We start from the raw sequence: 22344 nt of genomic DNA, 5'->3' as shown, positions 1-22344 counted from the left end.
TTTTTTCTTATAATGTAGAAGATCATTTACCCCGTCAGGTCTGGCAGCTCACAGAAAAATGCTACCAGTTGCAAATGTCATATAATTGCCCTGCAATCCATTCCCATCAACTTCTCCCATTCTCCTCCCAAATGCATCGGGGTAATTTCCAGTGGCCAATTAACCTACCTTGTCTTCAGGATGTGAAACCACAGCAGCTAAAGGGAAACCCTTGCATTTTTGGGAAAAATTACAAGCTCTTCAACTTCTACAAATCAGCATCATATCACAGACCTTCCCTTTTTTAAATATCCATCCCTGCTCTCGTCTTCAAACATTAAAGTTTTTCCTAATTTTTCCCAGTTCTGATGAAAGGCCATTTACCTGAAACATTAATGATTTCCTTCATTAGGTGCTACCTGACCTACTGAGTTTTCTCAGCATTTTATGTTTTCATTTTTAGAACATAAACAGATGCTGCCTGGCCTGCGAAGTATTTCTGTGAATTTCAATGTTTAGATCAGGCTTCCAGTACATGAAACATTTCGCTTTTAGATGGATTCTAGAAAAACAAAGTCAGGTCAGGTTTAGAAAGTTAAAATTAGATAGGAGTCTTGAAGAATATAAAAAAGTAGAAAAAACAAGCAATAGATTAGCAGGACCATGAAAGGTCCTAGGCAAGCAGAATGATAACTGGGAAGAGTGTAGGACCACTTAAAGGTAAAGGAGGGAATTTACTCTTGGGAGTCAGAGGACACGGTCAAGGAACTAAACGAGTACTTCGCATCTGTCTTCACCAAGGAGAAAGACTTAAAAGATAGTGAGAGCATACTAACATATTAGAACATTTTGAGATAAAGGTGCTGATGCTGGGACTCTGGAAGAGCATTAAGGTGGGTAAATCCCCAGTGCCTATATCCCAGATTATTGAAAGATAACTTGAAGTAAATTTTTGTATCTCCACTAGCAACAGGTGAGGTCTTGGGAGGACTGGAGAGCAACCAATAATGTTCCTTTGTTCAAAAATAAATCCAGGAAATCGTAGGCCAGTGTTTCACATTAGTGGTAGGGAGCTATTGGAGGGGATTTACTCACATTTCAAAAACCACAACCTAATTAGGAATAGTCAGTGCTGTGTAGAGCTAGACAGGTCTTGAGTTTTCCAAGTAATGAGGTGATTGATGAAGGTGAGAAGTAGATGCTGCCAACTTGGACTTTAGTAAGGCATTTCATGTCTCTCGCAGTAGGCTGACCCGGAAGGTTAAGATGCATGGTAACTTGGTAAAATGGATTCAGAATGGGCTTGTCTGTAAAAGACAGAGGTTAATGGTGGAAAGGTGTTATTCAGTCTGGAGATCTGTGACCACTGATGGTGCAAAAGGATCAGTGCTGGAACCTCTATTGTTTGTGATATATATATGTATATATATGTGTATATGTATATATATATATATATATATATAAAAATGATGTGGATTAAAATGTAGATGAATGGATTATTAAGCTTGCAGAGAACACAAGGATTAATTGTGTTGTGGTCAATGAAGAGAGTTGTCAAAGGACACTGCTCGATTTGGATCAGTTACAGAAGTGGGCGGAGAAATGACAGATAGGGTTTAACCGACGCAAGTGTACGATGGTGCACTTTGAAAGGTTAAAAGTAAAGGGTCAGCATACAGTTAAAGGCAGGACCCTTAACAGTATTGAAGTATAAAAGGACCTTGGGTTCCACGTAGCTCCCTGAATGTGGTCACACAAGTAGATAGGCTGGTGAAGAAGGCACATGAAGGGAGGGAGGATCAGGTAGGAGAAGATCACAGCGCGTGCGGCCGTTCTGAATGATATCATATGTGTTAACTAGGGGCCGTGCACAATCCTGATCTGATGGAGACTGCCGTGAGAAGCACGAAGGAACACCTGGAGAAACTTCTGAAATGCCCACTTCGCTGCCACTGCTACTGTGTAATTGACAATCTCCAGAGGGGAAGGCCCCAAATCCTCGGCTTTGCCTATTGCCGGGGTCGAAGCACTCGGCAGAGATGGTGCTCAGTGTCGGAGGCTCAGAGTTTTTGGACGGACTCAAGTGTCTGTGGTCGGGTGCTTCCAGGGTGCTGCATTGGCAAGTTTGCAGCGCTTGGAGCTCATGGTAGGGAGAGTTTTTTTCTTCCTTCTACCGTCTGTGTGAGATGATGGGATTTTCGAGAGACTTTGAGACTTTCTACTGTGCCCATGGTTTGTTCTTCATCAAATTACGGTATTGTTTTGCACTGTTGTAACTATATATTATAATTATCTGGTTTTTGTCAGTTTGTCAGTCGGTTTGTCTTGTGTTTCTGTGATATCATTCTGGAGAAATAATGTATCATTTCTTAATGTATGCATTACTAAATGACAATAAAAGAGGACTGTGTATCCTCATAATCTAATCTAATATGACATGCTTGCTTTCATTGTTCAGGGCATTAGTATAAAGGTCATTGCATGTTAAAACTTTGGATAGATTGCACTTGGAGTACTGGGAGCAATTCTGGTCACCCCATTAAGGAAGGATGTGTTGGTTATGAAAAGAGAACAGGCGAGGATTACCAGGAAGTTGCCTGGAGATCTCCTCAAGAAATTGGACAAATTTGGGGATGCTTTCTCTGGAGTGTCAGAAGCTGAGGGGAGACCAGAGAAATTAGACAACATGTTTTTTTTAAACCAGGTCAGAAGTGTCAAATACTATAAAACCTGTATTTAAACAGGGTGGGTGGGGAAGCTTAAAGGATGTGTGTTGGATAAGTCTTATTTTAACACAATGGTAAATGGCGACAGGCTGGCAGAGTTATAGTGGTAGCAGATAAAGCTTTTTAAAGAGACCTTTAAATGAGTACATGTACAAACAGGGTATGGATAACATGCATGCAGAACAGATATAATTTTATTTGGCATTGTGTTCAGCACTAACATTATGGTTCACATGGCCTGTTCCCCTGCTGTACTGTTCATATGCTTCACTTCTTCCACCAACTATCCTGCTATTCTTCCTGCCTACACACTGATTCCAGTAATCTGCTATTTTGCAGATCTGACTGAACACAGCACTTTATTTTCCTCCTGTCTATGCACAAATAGCTTTTCCTTTTCTCAGTAGACAGAAAGCATTTACTTCAAGTGCATGCTTTTACATAGATTCCATTAGTTGCAATCATAAACAAAAAAAAAACTGCATATGACAGAAATCTGAAGAATGCTGTGAGACTGCTGTGGAGAAACAAGTTTGCAGTTTCTCTTTGAAAGATAACATCCTCCTGCAGCTGGTGCGCCTAATAATTTGGAACAGTAACCCCTTTCTGATATTATTTGGCTGATTTTACAGTATATTTTAACATTTAATTACCTCCAGTTTGGCAAAGCAAGATCCTTTGCTATAAAATAAGACCAAAATTAAGGAATACCATTCTCATCTTTACAGGTAATAACAGGGCACTACAACACATCCCAGTGCATTGTAGGGCAAAACAAAACCCTTACTGTGAACCCCCTTCTCCCACACCCCAGGGTAGATCCCAATATCATCCGCTCCCGTCATGCAAAATAAGTGACAATTAGGTTTCCCCTCCCCCCGAACTACATTGTCTACAGCCTCATGAGGGACCCCATCGCTAGAATAAGACAGCAAGGGGCCCCCACCATACATTCCCGCCCAGGTCAAAGGGGCGACACTTCACTTTACCGCTGAAGGACTCCGGCTCCGGAGCACGCTCGCTGTCACCGCGTCAATCGGCAGCGGTCGGCCCAGTCGTATGAGGTGGGCTCGGACCGACCCAGCTCCCGGGCCTTCAGCCACCTCGTCCCTGATCAGAGCGCTGAAGGATCGCGGGGGTCAGACGTGGTGCCAGACACCCAGCCGCGCACCAGCCTGAGACCCAGGGCCCAACTCCGGCGTCCTCAGGTTCAAAGAGCGCGCGAACGAAGACACACCTCCCCGGTGACCGACAACAACCAACGACCAATCAGGGAGACCCAGTCGTCCAATCGCCAGTCCTGTGGGCGAGGTCAATCAAAGCCGGTACCAATCACAACACGCCTTCCTCTCCGTCTCCACCAACCACATTCTCCTGCGCGATACCTAATCCCAGCCAGATTGGACAGTGTCAGGCAATCAAATTCTCCAAAACAGTCTAAAAAAAACAATCAGAGTAGAATTTAGATCCAATTTCCCTATTAAATAATTTCCAGCATCTGCAGAATTCCTGTTGTTCAAGTACGAGGCGTTTTTTTCCCTTCCCCATTTACGTCCGAAATGACGGTTCCCAAAGTGGGAGTTTATAAGGGTGTGGTAAAGATAATAGGGGTGGGGTGGTGTGGGGGGAGGGGACACTGGGCAGCAAGTGGGGCACCTGAGGGATTATAGGTTTAATTTAATAAATGAATCACTTATAAGCATTTAATTCTCAGTGCCTCATAACTGATCATATAGTCACTTCATCTCTTGCTTTTAAACTTTTAGACATCTATTTTTAGACTTTGCTCGAAGCGCCTTATACTATAATTGTAAAAAGCAATGTGACACTCCTTTATTTGGCATATGAGAAATCTGGGCTGAAGAAATTGTGTTACTTCTAGGTCCGGCCTGCGCAATATTGCCATCCACTACTGAAGCCCGGGATGCCACAGTTCTCAAAGCAGCCAGGAGAAATCTCATTTTAAGCATCAAGAGGGCAAAGGTTGCCGACACAAAATATTCAGGGACGCTTGTCTGACAACGATCCCCTGTGAATGGTCATGACTGACTACGCAAAGTAAAACTGCATCAACTGTACCGGAGATGGCTCCCTTGGCTTACTCTCTAAGCAACTTGCATGTACAGGTAGGCTTCGAGTCATGCAGCACAACAATGGCCACAAAAGTTACTCTGCTGTGTTACGTACCCCGTAACTGGGTTGCCAAACCAGCAGAAATGGACCACTCAGTTGGAGTCTGGATTACTGGAACTAAGAAAGTTTTATTAAAGAAATAAGCAACACAGTACTCTAATAGTAAAGATGTAAATGCAACAGGTTAGCAATGAATAAACACACATGTACACAGAACTAGGATAATAGGGTCAATCAGCTCTATCGCAGTCTAGGGGTAAAATGTTCAATCACAAGTGACACAGTTTAGTTCAGTTCGCAGTAATCGCCGTCGTGCCGTTGGGGAGAGAGAGAGAGAACGAATGAATATTCAAATCGGATTCCAAGCAGACCTTCGATATTCCTCGCAGTTAGCTTTCAGGTGAGCCCTTTGTAATGTCTTCTGAGGTCACCGACTGTGACCCCTCCGTTCCAGACACGATCGTTCTTCAGCGGTGAACCCGGCACCCAGGCAAGGGCGGACACACACCAGGTTCCCGCCGACCGTATCTTTCCACCCTGTGCGTCTATGGCTGGTCCCACGACCAGACCTCCAAAACTCCCACCGACTTGTGGGGGTGCACCGCTTCCAGGGTCTTGTTACCTCGTGGTGTCGTGTGTCGTGTCTTAGCGAACCTGCCCCTTTTTATCCCCCTGCTGGGGTATCGCCTGTCCATCACACTTCAAACAGTTCAGGGTTCAAAAGGAGCCGGTCTTGACAATACTCAGACCGGTTTCTCCGTCCGTTAAACTCTCTCGTCTCTTCATTAACATTTCCAAATGCTGCTCCATTGTCTTACTTATCTCTCTCTCCTGAAGATAGGTGGTAGATCAACTGTTGATCCCACTGGTGCTAGCACAGGACAGTTAACATCTTAGTCTATGTGTACTTTTGTAACCCTCTTTCGTCACACCCCTCCCCTTTAAGGATTTTTACCAGGGTAAAAATTATAAGCATGAATACATTATTAGATACACACAAATATACATCTTCATCAGCTATTTGGCTAATACAGAGAATTTTAAGTTGTCAACACCTTGACAGACAGTCAGCAATCACATTTTTTGTCCCTTTTATATGTGTTATTTTAATAATCCTCTAAACCAGGCTCCAACTTAGCAAACTTCATAGTGGCCGAAAACACTGATGAATTGTGATCAGTGTAACTTCTCATTGGGTTTCGTCCCGGACCACGATAACAAGGGTCGTCCCATCCCGAATTAGTTTTCTTTCGCAAGGGCTTAGTAAGAGGGGGAGGGGTAGTACCTGCAAAGTTATTGCAAAACTTCCTACAGTACCCCACCATCTCCAAGAGCCTTCTGAGGGCCCTCTTGTCTGTCGGGGTTGGGATGTCAGAGATAGCCCGCACCTTAGCTTGCATCGCTGCCAGCTGCCCGTGTTACCACAATTCCCAGATAAGTGACCTTCGCATGGCCGAACTCATTTTTTTCAAGGTTCACTATCAAGCTGGCTTCAGACAGCCGTATTACATCGCCAATATTCACTTCTGTGTTCTTTAGCCCTTCTGTCACTGAATTACTCATTCTATAGGGATGTTGCTCACTAGGCTAACCTAGCGTGACAAACACCACCCAACGTCCCAGTTCTTTGCATCGCCTCGGGACAATCAAACACACGTGTGCGAGCCGTTTAATTAGCTCTCCTAAAAGGTCGCTTTGTTCGGGGATTAAGGGAGAGACCTTATCAGCAGAGCTGGCCAAAACAATAGCCTTCTCCCATCTGGTCGGTGCCATACTCATCTTTTCAAAATGGGTTTTCCCCTTATCAGGTGGCACCCTAGCTTCATTGATTTCCGCGCTAACACCGACTAGGTTTGTTAGCATATCAAAAGCCTGTGACCGTCTCAGTTCACGTCTGCAATAATCAATAACATCCTTCCTCCTGTGCAGCCAGAAAAACTCTCTTATGGCTCCGCCGACTGTTTCCTTCAGCACCTCAAAATGTCCACCGAGAGGTACCTTGTGGGCCAGGTTAAAAATCTCATCCCCATAACTCTTTTGCACCACCCCCCATTCCTCATCTGCGGTACTTAGTCTCCCTTCCTTCCTTAGCACCTCCCCCTTCACACCATAATTCACTGGCTCCCTTCCTAATTCTGTTTCACAGAGACTTGTTTCCTCATCTTGCTCCTGTGCCTGTATAAAGTCCTTCTTTTCTAATGATAAATCTACCTTAATTTCCCCACTTCCTCCTGTTCCATTACGCTCCTTCTTTTCACTTTCTACCCCCTCCTCGTACAAGGCTGGTAGAAACGTCTCAGCAGTCTCTCTGGACATACAGCGAGTCACTGCGCAAACAGGATGAACCTGTGAGTCCATGGGCGGGGCCTCAATGCTGGCAGGCTGACCTGTCAATCTCACTGCCGAGAACACAATTCCCCCAGCGAGGTCATTACCGAGCAAGACTTCCATGTCTTTCATCAGTAACTCGGGCCTCACCCCGATCGTGACTAGTCCAGAGACCAAGTTGCTTTGTAGGTGTATCTGGTGCAAAGGGACTGCCTCTGTCCCTTTTCCAATGCCTTTTATGACCCTGACTTTCCCAGTCTCGGTCTCTGAACTAAAGTCTAACACACCCTTTAATATCAATGACTGACACGCTCCCATGTCTCTCCAGATCCGTACTGGAACTGGGTTTAACCCTTCCTTCACTGACACCAATCCGGCCGAGATAAACCTCTCGCGCCCTTCCTGAACTTTGGCAGACCTTTCCTCTCCTAGCGGTTTGTTTACCAGCTCGATACAGCCAGTCGAAATCGCCGTTTTTCCTTTTCCCGTCTCCTTCTTTGGGGCAAAGCACCTGGACGCAAAGTGTCCGGCTTTCCCACAATTATAACAGACGACCCCAGGAGACTTCCTACCAGTCTGCTCCCGGTCTACCTTATCCTTCTCACTAGTCTCCGGCTTATTTTCTGACTTTTCTGGCGGACTCTCCCCACCGTCCTGACTACCCTTCTGGTAGCCTTTACTCGGGGCAAACTTCATTTTATGCGTCAACGCGTACTCATCCGCTAACTTAGCAGTTGCGGCTAACGTGACTGCCTGTTTCTCATCTAGGTAGGGTCTCATACCGTCAGGGACACAACCTTTAAACTGCTCAATCAGGATCAGCTGTAGCAGTCTGTCATAATCCCCATCTACCCCTTTCGAGGCGCACCAACGCTCACAATATGTCTGCATCTCACGGGCAAACTCTAAATACGTGCGGTCCCACTGCTTCCTCGCATTCCGGAACCTCTGCCGGTATGCCTCCAGGACCAACTCATAAATCCTGAGGATGGCCTTTTTCACCACCTCATACCTCCGGGCATCTTCCACGGACAAAGCCGAGTAAGCTTGTTGGGCTTTCCCTTTGAGTACACTCTGAAGCAAAACAGCCCACCTATCCCTCGGCCAGTCCTGACTTGCAGCAACTTTTTCGAAATGGAGAAAGTACCGATCCACATCGGTATCATCAAATGGGGGAACCAGCCTAACCTCCTGGGTCGCCCTGAACCCTCCACCTTGGTTCGGCATGGGCCCCTGCTCTGCCCTTATGTTTAACCTCTCCAGCTCGAATTCCCTTTCCCTCTGTCTCTCTTCTCACTCCAACTGCCTCTCTTCTCGCTCCAACTGTTTGTGCCTCTCTCTGTCTTGCTGTTCTAACTGTCTCTCTCTCTTGCCGTTCTAACTGTTTTTCTTCATGTTCTAGCTGCCGTACCCAGAACTCGTGCTCGAGTCTCAGTTTTTCAATCTGCACCTGTACTGCGTCTCCACCAGGTTTTCCCATAGATACCACCTCCAGCTCCCCTTGGGGAAACACACCTTTAGATACATAGTGCTCTACAATAGCTCTGTGTATCTCCTCTCTCCTCATTGTCGACTTCCCCTTAACAAGATTCAACCATTTGGCCACAGCTGCCAATTCCGCTTTCCTGGCATCCTCTAATGCCTCCAAGGTCGGCATCTTTAGAAATTCCTCAATCTCCATTTCTGCTGTTTGCCTTTTGTTTCTTTTGGGAATTTTAACCCAATCAATTTACCCCGTCCCAAATTTAGCGTTCGAAATCGCAGACGAGAACCCTACTTATGTTACGTACCCCGTAATTGGGTTGCCAAACCAGCAGAAATAGACCACTCAGTTGGAGTCTGGATTACTGGAACTAGGAAAGTTTTATTAAAGAAATAAGCAACACAGTACTCTAATAGTAAGGATATAAATGCAACAGGTTAGCAATGAATAAACACACATGTACACAGAACTAGGATAATAGGGTCAATCAGCTCTATCGTAGTCTAGGGGTAAAATGTTCAATCACAAGTGACAGAGTTCAGTTTAGTTCAGTTCGCAGTAATCGCTGTCGTGCCGTTGGGGAGAGAGAGAGAGAACGAATGAATATTCAAATCGGATTCCAAAAAGACATTCGATATTCCTCGCAGTTAGCTTTCGGGCGAGCCCTTTGTAATGTCTTCTGAGGTCACTGACTATGACCCCTCCGTTCCAGATACGATCGTTCTTCAGCGGTGAACCCGGCACCCAGGCAAGGGCGGACACACACCAGGTTCCCGCTGACTGTATCTTTCCACTCTGTGCGTCTATGGCTGGTCCCACGACCAGACCTCCAAAACTCCCACCGACTTGTGGGGGTGCACCGCTTCCAGGGTCTCGTTACCTCGTGGTGTCGTGTGTCGTGTCTTAGCGAACCTGCCCCTTTTTATCCCCCTGCTGGGGTATCGCCTGTCCATCACACTTCAAACAATTCAGGGTTCAAAAGGAGCCGGTCTTGACAATACTCAGACTGGTGTCTCCTTCCGTTAAACTCTCTCGTCTCTTCATTAACATTTCCAAATGCTGCTCCATTGTCTTACTTATCTCTCTCTCCTGAAGACAGGTGGCAGATCAACTGTTGATCCCACTGGTGCTAGCACAGGACAGTTAACATCTTAGTCTATGTGTACTTTTGTAACCCTCTTTCGTCACAGCTGCCAGGTATGCAGCTACTGTCTGTAACAGCAAGAGACATGAGAAGAACTCTGCAGAGAGTCAACCCCTGTAAGATGGCCTTGCCTGACAGCATCCCAGGCTAAGTACTTTAGGACTGTGTACACCAGCTTCACGGACATCTTCAACACTGCACTCACCCGTGCTGCTGTCCCCACATGCTTCAAATCAGCCATCATCATCCCTGTACCAGAGAACTCTGTACCTTCAAAACTAGACAACTACCGCCCTGTGGCACTGATGCCAATCATCATGAAGTGCTTTGAGCAGCTGATAATGGCACATATCACAAACTCCATCCCTGCCACACTGGACACTCTCCAATATGCTTACCAACATAACTACCCTATGACAGATACATAGCACCTGGCCTAGAAAAAGGACACTTACGTCAGAATGCCATTTCTGGATTTCAGTTCAGCATTCAACACTATCATCCCACAGACCTTGGTGATCAAACTCCTATTCCTTGGTCTAAAACACCACTGTGTGACTGTGTGTCAGACTTCCTAATGAACAGACCTCAGATAGTCAGAATACACTCCACTTCTCCCTCTCCATCATCCTGAACATGGGTGCCCCTGGGCTGTGTGCTGAGCCCATTGCTTTACTCTCTCCCCGACCATGATTGCACGGCCAAACGCCCGAGCAATCGTATCATCAAGTGTTCCGATGACATGACAGTGGTGGAGCGCATCACCAACACCGATGAGACGGTGGAAGAACTTGAGGCCGAGCGCCAGGCAAATAGCCTCTTCCTAAATGTCAACAGGAGAAAGGAGATGGTTAATGACTTCAGGAGAAGTTGCACCACTCACAGCCCTCTTTACCTCGACAGCACAGCAATGGAAACTGCAAGCAGTTTCAAACTCCTGAGTGTGCACATCACACAAGACCTCTCGTGGACCCAGAACACATCCTATATAGTCGAGAAAACTCACCAATGGTGCTATTTTCGGAGGAAGCTGAAGAGAGCTGGGCTTTGCACAGTCATACTCACATCATTCTACAGACGTGCAGTAGAGAGCATCCTGACAAGCTGCATCTGCGTTTGGTACGGAAACTGCACTGCGGCGGACAGGAAGGCTCTATGATGGGTCATCAAAACTGCCCAACACATCTCCGGCACCAGCCTACCCACAATCAAAGACATATCTACAGAAAGGTGCTGGCGAAGGGCTAATAACATTATGAATGATCCCACCCACCCTGCGCATGGATTGTTTATCTCACTCCCATCAAGGAGCAGGCTACATAGCATCCACGCCAAGACTACCAGACTTATTTATTTTCCTCAAGCAATAAGGAGACTCACCACTACTTATTATTCCCTGTCAGTCACCCGATGTATGTCACTATTTGGACATATAATCAATCTATGTGTGATGCTCAGTTATATTGGCTCGTATATGTCTGGGGGAAATCCTGCCCAGCACCTGCCTGAACGCTTCCCACTGAATCGGTCGCTGCACCACTGCTGCCTGAATCAATCCCAAACATCAATCATCAGCCAGCACACCCAGTACGTTTTACCAAGTACACTTTATAGATCTATGACTTTCTAAGTCTATGAAATTAATATAAATTTGATACAGAAAGGAAGTAATGGAAAAAAAAGGCGCCAGACTTATCAAAGTCCAAGTTCTTCGTGCACAACCGTTGGAGCTCAATAAATTCCTGTCGACCACTCAGATCCTGTCGACTCACGGCTCGGGACCACCCGGAGTCATCGACCGGAGCCTTTCGCACATCCGCCGTCCTCCCCGTCTCTCCTCTGACTCCCCGCCAAAAACCCCGTCCACAGTCATATGATACAGCATTTTATCCGAAAACAAAATGATAATATGAATACCCATTGGCTAATAGCACCCTGCTGTCTGTATTAACCCAAACGAATGTCTAGCTAGAGACTTTCTCAGCATTTAACATAACAAAGAAGCTTTCCCAAGTATAACCTAACAAAGAAGCCATTTTAAATTTAACATACAAAAAAAAGACCCGTACACTCTCCCCCCCACCAAATAAATTCATGCCCTCATGACGTTAACAGGGTTCACCAGTGCTCCTTGTAAAACACAAAACCCAACCCAGGTGCATAAAGCAGTGACATAACTTTCCAGGGCAGTAGAGATCACACCCTGTTCTCCCGGCGCTGTATAAGTCAATCTCTCCGGGGAATGCCTACTCCTCTGAGACCTCTGTATTTCCTCTACTGACTCTTCCAGTTCAGACACCCCAGGTGACACCCCGGGCCTATCTGTCGGACCCTCCCCCTCACGGGGACCCCTCAGCACCTGTGAGCCCTCTGCCTCAGGTTCTGGCTCCACCCTCTCCTCCCCCAATCCCGGCTGTATTACAGGCGGCTCTGTAACACCCTCCCTCGGTTCCCCTAACTCAGTGAGGGAAGGGCCAGGAGCCTCTTCTCCCGGCACCGGGGAATCAGCGAACGGAAACAGGTACTACACGTCCAGATCATCATCTTCCGATGACGTACCCCTTTTTGAGGTGGGGACCGGCCCCGTCTCCTTCGCAGCGGGCTCTTCCCTCACCCCGCGCCCTCGCAGAGTCCTCGTACCAGCCGTAAACTCCCATTCGGGCTTTGGGTCTACCTTCACCTCTCAACCCAGAGGCAACAGGTGGTTCCAATGGAGTACCTTGACAGGCCCCTTCCCATCCTCGGGTCTCACCCGGTAAACAGGGAGATTCAGCATCTGACCCTCCACCACATATGGGGTGGCTGCCCAACGGTCCGCCAACTTGTGCTTACCAGGTAGTCCTAAATTCCGGATAAGGACTCGGTCTCCCGGCAATAGCTGGACAAACTTTACTTTCTGATCATACCTCCTTTTATTCCGCTGGTTCTGCTTGGTGGCTGCCGCCTCAGCCAACTCGTACGCCCTTTTCAACTCTCTCCTCATATCGGACACGTACTTCAGACATGGCTTCGAAGGTATTTCACCCGCTTCAGTCCCAAAACACAGATCAATGGGCAACCTCGCTTCCCGTCCGAACATCAGATAGTAGGGCGAGTACCCCGTAGCATCATTGCGAGTACAATTGTAACAATGAACCAAATGGGCAATGTGCCGACTCCACTTACTCTTTTGTCCAATCTCCAAGGTGCCGAGCATGTCCAGCAGGGTCCGGTTAAACCTCTCGGGCTGAGGATCACCCTGCGGGTGATAGGGGGTGGTTCTGGATTTCTCAACCCCAAGCATACCCAGTAATTCATGGATAAGCCTGCTCTCGAAGTCCCGTCCCTGATCACTATGGATCAGCCGGGGAAGGCCGCAATGAACAAAGTACTTCTCCCATAACACCTTCGCCACTGTAGTCGCTTTCTGGTCCTTAGTAGGAAAAGCCTGCGCATATCTAGTGTAGTGATCCGTGATGACCAAGACATTGGCGACGTGCTGGTGTCTGGCTCAATAGATATGAAATTCATACACACCAGGTCCATGGGTCCCGCACTCTGCAAGTGGGATAACGGGGCCGCCTGCACAGGCAAGGTCTTCCTCCTGACGCAACGACTACAGGTCTTACAGTATTCTTCCACCTCCCCCCTCATCTGGGGCCAGTAAAACCGGTCCTTGACTAATCCATAGGTCTTCTCTACCCCTAAGTGCCCGGAATCATCATGTAGAGCCTGGAGCACAGTCTTCTGATACTTCTCAGGCATGACCAGCTGCCAGCGCCGGGGGTGGTCCGGGGGCGACGTGACTCGGTACAGGACGTGGTTCTTCAGCTTCAACCGGGGCCACTCCTTCAGTAGTAGGGGAACGGACGCATGCTTCGCCTTCTCCACCTGGCCCATATCACCCTGGCTAACCGCGTACCAGATAGTGCCGATGCTCGGGTCATCACCCTGAGCCGCCCCCACTTCCTGGGGGCTCAACTCCGGCAGCTGCCTGTTCCTCTGAGCAGTCACATTACAGTAAACAGTGGGTAGCACGTCATCGTCAACCCCCAATTGATCCACTGCCCGATCCGTTCCCATCTGTGCTCCTACTTCCCCGTCGCTCCCAACTTGACACATGGCCTTTACTCCCGGGGCAGGGACACTCTCCCACTCCTCAGCCGTGCCCGACTTGTCATGCGCCCGACGAGATAGAGCATCTGCATCGATGTTCCGACTCCCCAGGCGGTACTTCAGGCTGAACTCATAGGCAGACAAGGCCGCTAACCACCGGTGCCCAGTAGCGTCCAGCTTTGCCAAGGTCAGGATATAAGTGAGGGGGTTGTTGTTAGTTCTCACCTCAAACTGGGCCCCGTATAGATCGTCGCTCAACTTGTCCACCACCGCCCATTTCAACGCCAAGAACTCCAGCTTGTGAGTGGGATAGTTTCTCTCAGATGGCGACAAGCTCCGTCTGACAAATGCCACCGGCCTCAAGCCGTTTCCCTGTTCCTGGTACAGGACAGCCCCCAGACCCTCGTGACTGGCATCAGTGTGTAGAACATACGGCTTCCGGGGATCAGCAGAAGCCAACACTGGGGCCTGTGTCAGCGCCTTTTTCAGAGATTGGAACTCCTCCTCACATTGAGCATCCCACCCCGAGCCAAAAGGCTCCCCCCGGTTCAAGTATCCTCCTACCTCCAGCCCTTGGTCTCCCTTCCTTTTCTTCCCCCCAGGTGGATAACCACACAACAGCTGGTTCAATGGGTGATTCATTTTCACATATCCTTTCACAAATCACCAGTAATACCCACAAAACCTCAAAAACGAGCGTACGGCGCTCACCTTCTGAGGTCTCGGCCAGGTGGTTACTGCAGCTGTTTTAGCCGGATCAGTGGCCACTCCATTTCGCAAGATTATGTGCCCGACATAGCTGACCGACATCTTACAGAACTGACATTTATCCAGGGAAAGTTTTAACCCTTCCTCCTTCAGCCGACTCAACACCTTCAGCAGCCACTCCTCATGTTCCTCCAACGTAGATCCAAACACTATCAGGTGGTCCAGGTACACCAATACCTCCAGCAGGTTCATGTCCCCCACTGTCCTCTCCATGAGCCGCTGGAAGGTGGGTGGGGCCCCCGATATGCCTTGGTGCATTCGTTCGAACTGGAAAAATCCCAGGGGGCAGATAAAGGCCGTCTTGTCTTTATCAGTCTCACTCATCGGAATCTGGTAATACCCACTCCACAAATCCAATACACTAAACCACTGCGCCCCACTCAAACAGGCCACCTTTGGGACCGTATATTGGTCGGGGACAGTGCGACGGTTCAGGGTCCTATAGTCCACGCACATGCCTACCTTCCCATTATTCTTCCTTGCCACCACTATGGGGGACGCATAGGGGCTTCGGGACTCCGCGATAATCCCTGCATCCTTCAACTGCCGCACATCTTCCACATCTGCTGGGGCCAGCCGCCGCGACCTTTCTCTAAACGGGGTGTCATTTGTTACCCGAATGGTGTGCCGAGTGCTCTTGGAACACCCTACATCAAACTCGTCCTGAGAAAAGACATCCCCTAACTTCAGCATCTTCTCCACCAGCCTGCTCTTATACTCCGGCGGTACAGGGAAGTCTTTAAAATTAAAGGCCTCCTCGGTCAGCCCCCCGTTCTCCGACAGTTTTCCTCCCGTGGGTCTCACGGGGGCGCTAGACATCACCGTAACCGGGAACAAGTGCGCAAGGGGCATCCCGCGCTTAAAGGTGATCTCCTTCTCCGTTATGTTCCTTACCATCACCCCTATCCGCCGTGCCTGTACAGCTGAGGGCCTCTTCAATTCAGGTCTCACCAGCGCCCCGGCCGGGAACCGGGTCGTCTGGGGCGTCTACTAGCAGGACCTCGCCCGCGGGTACTCCGGGGAATCCGGGGGTCCCCATCACCAGTGCCACCTCCCCTGGCCGTATCACCTTAGGCCTCGCCTGAGTGCACCACACCGTCCCTCGTTTGCACTCAGGATCCAGCCCCTGGGGGTCACCCACTCCTTCGTACACCGCTCGAAACACTGGGTGCACCGAGAGAGTCTCCAGAAAGTTCTCCCCCGCCGCCTTCTTACAGGATCCCAAGAGCCGTCGCACCAGAGGGGAGTTAGTCCCCACCAGCAGCGCAGCGCCACCGGTTTCCACCGGGTCCGGACAGACCAACACCAGCGTCTCAAGGGCTTCCGACACTCCCACATCGCCCTCCGAGAATTAATTCCAATCTCACTGACAGGTACCCATCGTACGGGTAATCACCGTCACTTATGCCCCAAATCTCCAGTGCATTAAACGGGGTTACTGGCAAATGCTTCAGATTATTTGTTGTAGAACGACCGGTACAGTAAGGTAACCCGCGATCCTGTATCAAGGATGGCTTTTGCAAAGACTCCCTCTATCCGTAGGGACACGCTGGAACAGGGTCCCACCAGTCCATCCGGAATAAGGGCTTGTACTTTCGGGGGTCCGATGGCTGCTTTCTGGGCACGTGTTCCTCCTGAGACTCCAGTCCGTTCCCGCACTGAGCCTCTCCTAAGTTTCCCGACACCTCTCCCTTCTTAGTGGCCCGGGGGCCCTCCCTCCTTGGACATCTCGTCTCTCACAATCCCTCCGCAAGTGACCCACTTCCCCACAGCTGTAGCACACCCCCGGCCACTCACATTCCCGCTGGAAATGCCCCTCGCTCCCACAGTTATAGCACCCGCTACCCGCCGCCTCTCTCCTCCCTGGACGCCCCCACGAAGGGGGTACCCCCCTGTCCATCCCCTCAAGCGGGGGGGGTCCCCCCCCCCGGACCTCCTGGATTTCTCTATTCTCAACCCAGCTACCACCTTCTGAACCGCTGAAGACCGTCCCCGGGGGTCCGAGCCCCCTGTTCCGCCCGAAGCACTCTCCTCCCCCCACACCTCTCTAATTGGCTGCCCGATTGATGGAGGGGGGCTCCTCTTATATGACTGCTGGATACTCCAAGCCACCCTGTCATCCTCCCGGGAACAGCTACGTATCTGGCTCATCCTCAACTTCGCCACTTCGTCCGCCTTCACTACCCCTCGGCGGCGCAGCCCAGTAAGCTTTCCTACTCCGCTAAAAGTCGCCAGGGACCTCCTGACAGTCCAAACACTTCCTCCAAAGCGTCCAAACACTCCGACAGGGAAGCCGAAGGGCGTTCCGCTCTGAACTCACGGACTACACTGGCCGCCCCACCCCTCAAACTTTCCACCAATCGCAGTCTCTTTTCCTCATCTGAAACTGACCACGCCTCTAACAACTGGGATGTATTCTCAATCCATACCTCATAGTTATCCTCCCCTTCCGTGGTGGGATTGGCTCCCGAGAAAATTCTCAGCTTCGGGCGGGGCCCCTCAACCCTTCTCACCAGGGAGATAATAGCAGCCGCTAACTCGGAGGTCTCACCCCTAACTGGGGGACGGGGCCTGGCCAAGCCTTCCCACTCCAACCCTCCACCCCTGGCTACTGGCACTTCTCCTGGGGCCTCATCTAGCTCCTCCTCTGGCACCTCCTGACTTTCGTCCTCCGGGAGGGTGTGGAGACCCCACGGCCCCCCCCTCCCCCGGACGTGGACTGTCGCTGGTAGTTCCAACGTCATGACGTCGGCACTCATCCGAACCAACATCCAGCTGGACTCCAGTTCTTTCCCACCCCTTCTAGCTATAAGTTCTACCTGCCCGATACCTTTAATCAAACTCAACCCTCACGCTAGCACATCTGCCGAAATGCGGAAATCCACCCCATTTAGCACGCACGCATGATTCACCGGTACATTCTCTAATTCATACCAATTTACAATCTTATCTCGATCCATCTTCGCACTACTTAACGTGACGACTATTACAGCTTTACTGAAAATCCAAATCCCAGACGAGTCCCCACTTGTAACGCTCAGTTAAATTGGCTCGTATATGTCTAGGGGAAATCCCGCCCAGCACCTGCCTGAACGCTTCCCACGAAGTCGGTCGCTGCACCACTGCCGCCTGAATCAATCCCAAACATCAATCATCAGCCAGCACACCCAGTACGTTTTACCGAGTACACTTTATAGATCTATGACTTTCTAAGTCTATGAAATTAATATAAATTCGATACAGAAAAGGAAGTAATGGGAAAAAAAGGCACCAGACTTATCAAAGTCCAAGTTCTTCGTGCACAACTGTTGGAGCTCAATAAATTCCTGTCAACCACTCAGATCCTGTCGACTCACGGCTCGGGACCACCCAGAGTCATCGACCGGAGCCTTTCGCACATCCGCCGTCCTCCCCGTCTCTCCTCTGACTCCCTGCCAAAAACCCCGTCCACAGTCATATGATACAGCGTTGTATCCGAAAACAAAACGATAATATGAATACCCATTGGCTAATAGCACCCTGCTATCTGTATTAACCCAAACAAATGTCTAGCTAGAGACTTTCTCAGCATTTAACATAACATAGAAGCATTCCCAAGTATAACATAACAAAGAAGCCATTTTAAATTTAACATACAAAAAAAGACCCCATACATATGTATTTATATTTATTGTGCTTTTATATTATTATTATGTTCTTTATCTTTTGTGGGTGTTTTTTGTACAACATTGGATCCAGAGTAGCCATTATTTTTTTTCCTTTGAATTTGTGTACAGGAAATGACATTAAACAATTTTGAATCTTAAATCTTGAATCTAGTAAGTTTTAGCTAGAATATTTCCCATACACTAATTACACACTGATGCAATTCCTTTGAATTAGGGTATGGTATTCAATGGGGTAAAGCTCAGAATGTGCCCTTTCGAATGCTCCTGACTGCATTTCCCTATCCCCCAGGCAAACCTAGATATCGCTGTTTCCATTTTATGTCTCCAGGCAGAGAGTCAGATTTTGCCTGAGCTACGATGATGTCATAACCTTCCCCTTTATTGATCGCAACCTTGAGGTTGGACTTCAACAACAGGCAATTGACTGTGGTCATTAATCCATAAAATGGCAGAAACGGACCAAATGAAAAAGAAGTGTAGACAGTATAATGTGGAGTAGCTGAAATATGGATTTATACCAGCACCAAGCAACCCACAGCAGTCAATGTTGTGTGAAAATGTTCTTATCAAATAAAGTAATTAAACTAACATACATCAAAGTTGCTGGTGAACGCAGCAGGCCAAGCAGCATCTGTAGGAAGAGGTGCAGTCGACGTTTCAGGCCGAGACCCTTCGTCAGGACTAACTGAAGGAAGAGTGAGTAAGGGATTTGAAAGTTGGAGGGGGAGGGGGAGATCCAAAATGATAGGAGAAGACAGGAGGGGGAAGGATAGAGCCGAGAGCTGGACAGGTGATAGGCAAAAGGGGATACGAGAGGATCATGGGACAGGAGGTCCGGGAAGAAAGACGGGGGGGGTGACCCAGAGGATGGGCAAGAGGTATATTCAGAGGGACAGAGGGAGAAAAAGGAGAGTGAGAGAAAGAATGTGTGCATAAAAATGAGTAACAGATGGGGTACGAGGGGGAGGTGGGGCCTTAGCGGAAGTTAGAGAAGTCGATGTTCATGCCATCAGGTTGGAGGCTACCCAGACGGAATATAAGGTGTTGTTCCTCCAACCTGAGTGTGGCTTCATCTTTACAGTAGAGGAGGCCGTGGACAGCCATGTCAGAAGTAATTAAACTGCCCAGGTTCCTTTAACATCTGAAGAGAATACACTCTGATAAAACACACAAGAACTTGGCTTGAATTCAGTCACTTTGTGAAAACTTTCAGAAACGGAAAACACTTCAGAACATGTTGCCAGCACTTCACAACAAAACAGGGATGGTTTCCGTGCTTCACACAACATTTCATTGTTCATTGCTAAATCTGGAAAGCCCCGTAGGACTGGAAAAGAACTGATTCTGCCAGCAGTAAGGGAGGTTCTGAGCACAGTTTTGCTTAAGTCACTAGACCAAATAATTAAAGGGATTCCACTCAGTGACTCTGTTCAAAGATGAATAGATGAAATGTCTGAGAATGTGTAAGGCCCATTGTGCAACATACTTAGAACAACAGAATTTGCTCTGCAGTTGAATGAGTCAACTTTGCCAGGCATGAATTTTTGCTTCTTGATTATGTTTATTTTATAAATGAGGAAAGAATGGTTCCAGAGTTGTTATTTGCCAGGGGACTAGAAACAGGTATGAAGGGAGAGTCAGTATTACAGGTTGTTGATCAATTTTTCAAAGAGAAAGACATTCTGTTCACCAACATTCTTGCTTTTGCATCAGGTGGGGCACCACCAATGATAGGATGGCACTGTGGGATTATTACTTCCTTGAAAAAAGCTGTACCTAACATATTTACCATTCATTGTGTAATTCACAGATAACATCTTGTTGCAAAAAAACTTCGTGATCGGCTGCACAAATGATTAAATACTGTTACCGCAGCAGTAAATAAAATCAAGTCCCATGCTTTGAATTCTTGACTATTTTGAGAGCGTTGTATTGAGAATGATGACGTTTGAACACTTTTTGTTGCACACAGAAGTCAGATGCTCTCAAAATGAAACTGCCTGGTATCCTTTATGCACTTTTTGAAACTTGAAATCATTATTCAATTGAAAGGAAATGATGTGATCCTTATAAAAGACAAATCAGTTTTCTCCACATTTCTGACCAAATTAACCCTATTTACGTGCAACACGGGCATCACAATCTTGTGGAAGATAAAGAAAGGATACCAGAGCATGCTCTTCGAGTATACTTGGCCCACCTGGGTGATCTCCAGAAAAAGGCATATTAGAGATATACAACACACATAAAAGTTGCTGGTGAATGCAGCAAGCCAGGCACAGTCAACATCTCAGGCCGAGACCCTTCGTCAGGACTAACTGAAGGGAGAGTTAGTAAGAGATTTGAAAGTGGGAGGGGGAAGGGGAGATCCAAAATGATAGGAAAAGACAGGAGGGGGAGGGATGGAGCCAAGAGCTGGACAGGTGATTGGCAAAGGGGATATAAGAAGATCATGGGACAGGAGGTCCAGGAAGAAAGACAAGGAGGGGGACACCCAGAGGATGGGCAAGGGGTATATTCAGAGGGACAGAGGGAGAAAAAGGAGAGAGAGTAAAAGAATATGTGTATATAAATAAATAACGGATGGAATACGAGAAGGAGGTGGGGCATTAGCAGAAGTTTGAGAAGTCAATGTTCATGCCATCAGGTTGGAGGCTACCCAGACGGAATATAAGGTGTTCTTCCTCCAACCTGAGTGTGGCTTCATCTTTACAGTAGAGGAGGCAGTGGATAGACATGTCAGAATGGGAATGGGATGTGGAATTAAAATGTGTGGCCACTGGGAGATCCTGCTTTCTCTGGCGGACAGAGCGTAGGTGTTCAGCAAAACGATCTCCCAGTCTGCATCAGGTCACGCCAATATATAGAAGGCCACATCGGGAGCACCGGACGCAGTATATCACCCCAGCTGACTCACAGGTGAAGTGTCGCCTCACCTGGAAGGACTGTCTGGGGCCCTGAATGGTGGTAAGGGAGGAAGTGTAAGGGCATGTGTAGAACTTGTTCCGCTTACAAGGATAAGTGCCAGGAGGGAGATCGGTGGGGAGGGATAGGGGGGATGAATGGACAAGGGAGTCGCGTAGGGAGCGATCCCTGCGGAAAGCAGAGGGGGAGGGAGGGAAAGATGTGCTTAGTGGTTGGATCCCATTGGAGGTGGCGGAAGTTACGGAGAATAATATGTTGGACCCGGAGGCTGGTGGGGTGGTAGGTGAGGATCAGGGGAATCCTATTCTTAGTGGGGTGACGGGAGGATGGAGTGAGAGCAGATGTACATGAAATGGGGGAGATGTGTTTGAGAGCAGAGTTGATGGTGGAAGAAGGGAAGCCCCTTCCTTTAAAAAAGGAGGACATCTCCCTCGTCCTGGAAGCAGAGTTGATGGTGGAGGAAGGGAAGCAGCAGAGTAGGACCTTCTCTTGATCCAAATTACAGATTGGGTAATAAATCCATTCCTGAACACTTGCAGTGAGGAATAACAAGAACAATAGAGGAACAACTGATCTTGCTACAAAATTACTTTGAGCTGAAGCTGAGGTTCAAATAATCATTTCAAGACTTCTGGCTGCAGAAAGAAATCTCTAAGTGCTATCCTGCACTGTGGAAAGAGGTCAGGATGTCCTTTGTTGCCTTTCCAACATCACATTTACCAGAGCACGGTTTCAGTGCAGTCACTCGACTTCTTTCAAAGCAACAAAACAGACTGCAAATTACTGAACGTGGGGATCTGAGACTCGTTCTGAGTAACTTTCAGCCTGATGTTGAGAAGCTGATATCACTGCACCAAGCCCATCTATCTCACTGAAAGGTGAAAAAGCAATGAAGTAAAGAATAGTTGGGCTACTAATGTATGCTCTAGAATTGTTAATGAAATTGTTTTCACAGTAATTAAATAAAGACTTTTTTTCATAACTTTAAATAGATTTGAATAAGTTTTTTGCAAATACTTGTCACTTTACACTTGCAGTTCCTATTTTATTTCAATGTGCATCATAAATCAAAATTCTTCATGGATTTTATGTAAT

The 22344-nt window shown here is 48.0% G+C and overlaps 1 protein-coding gene across 4 annotated transcripts in view; it reads right to left on the bottom strand.

Moving 5' to 3' along the window:
- ddx11 (DEAD/H (Asp-Glu-Ala-Asp/His) box helicase 11) overlaps positions 1 to 3917 on the bottom strand; it is an 81578-nt gene extending 77661 nt beyond the window's left edge. For 3 of the 4 annotated variants that reach the window (XM_063058303.1, XM_063058305.1, XM_063058306.1), the window contains exon 1: positions 3695 to 3917. The gene's annotated coding sequence lies outside the window, so the exon portion shown is untranslated. Of the gene's footprint in view, positions 1 to 3689 lie in introns of all 4 variants that reach the window. The other variant, XM_063058304.1, reaches the window with a different exon arrangement.
- Between the last annotated feature and the right edge of the window lie 18427 nt (positions 3918 to 22344).

The sequence above is a fragment of the Mobula hypostoma genome, chromosome 9 (genome assembly GCF_963921235.1).
Source record: "Mobula hypostoma chromosome 9, sMobHyp1.1, whole genome shotgun sequence".
NCBI classification, from domain to species: Eukaryota; Metazoa; Chordata; class Chondrichthyes; order Myliobatiformes; family Myliobatidae; genus Mobula; species Mobula hypostoma.
Note: the sequence above shows the minus strand (reverse complement) of the source record. Positions and strands in the feature narration are given on the sequence as shown.